Source organism: Sinocyclocheilus anshuiensis, unplaced genomic scaffold (assembly GCF_001515605.1).
Source record: "Sinocyclocheilus anshuiensis isolate Anshui unplaced genomic scaffold, SAMN03320099.WGS_v1.1 scaffold1031, whole genome shotgun sequence".
Lineage (NCBI taxonomy): Eukaryota > Metazoa > Chordata > Actinopteri > Cypriniformes > Cyprinidae > Sinocyclocheilus > Sinocyclocheilus anshuiensis.
The window spans coordinates 56,931-57,475 of record NW_015542633.1 but is presented as its reverse complement, the minus strand read 5'-3'; positions in this window follow the sequence as shown (position 1 = coordinate 57,475).

The window sequence follows — 545 nt, the reverse complement described above, 5'->3', positions numbered from 1 at the left end:
CAAGCCAGAGGCGACAGCGGCAAGGAACCAAAACTCCATCGGTGACAGAATGGAGAAAAAAAACCTTGGGAGAAACAAGGCTCAGTCGGGGGGCCAGTTCTCCTCTGGCCAGACGAAACCAGCAGTTCAATTCCAGGCTGCAGCAAAGTCACATTGTGCAGAGGACTTAACTGGTTCCTGTGGTATTGTCCCGGTGGCCGTCTAGGAGACAAGATGTAGTTAAAACTGGCTTACACTAACACATCTAACACATTTCTAATATTCAAATCCGTTAAAGAATTTTTAGGCTGCATTAATTAGGACAGGGAACACTTGGAGCACTTCCCATAACACCCCATGTACTTACTACATCGTTGGAAGAGTGGCATCTACGCTAATATTACTCTGTTTCTTTCTTATTCTGAGGTCACCGTAACCCCAGAGACAGATCCCCAATGAAGACCTTGTCTTCTAGACCAGTGTTTCCAAACCTTTTTTTAGTCGCGGCACCCTTTGGAAATTTTAACAAACTTGTGGCACCCTACAAAATTAATTTTGTCACAATA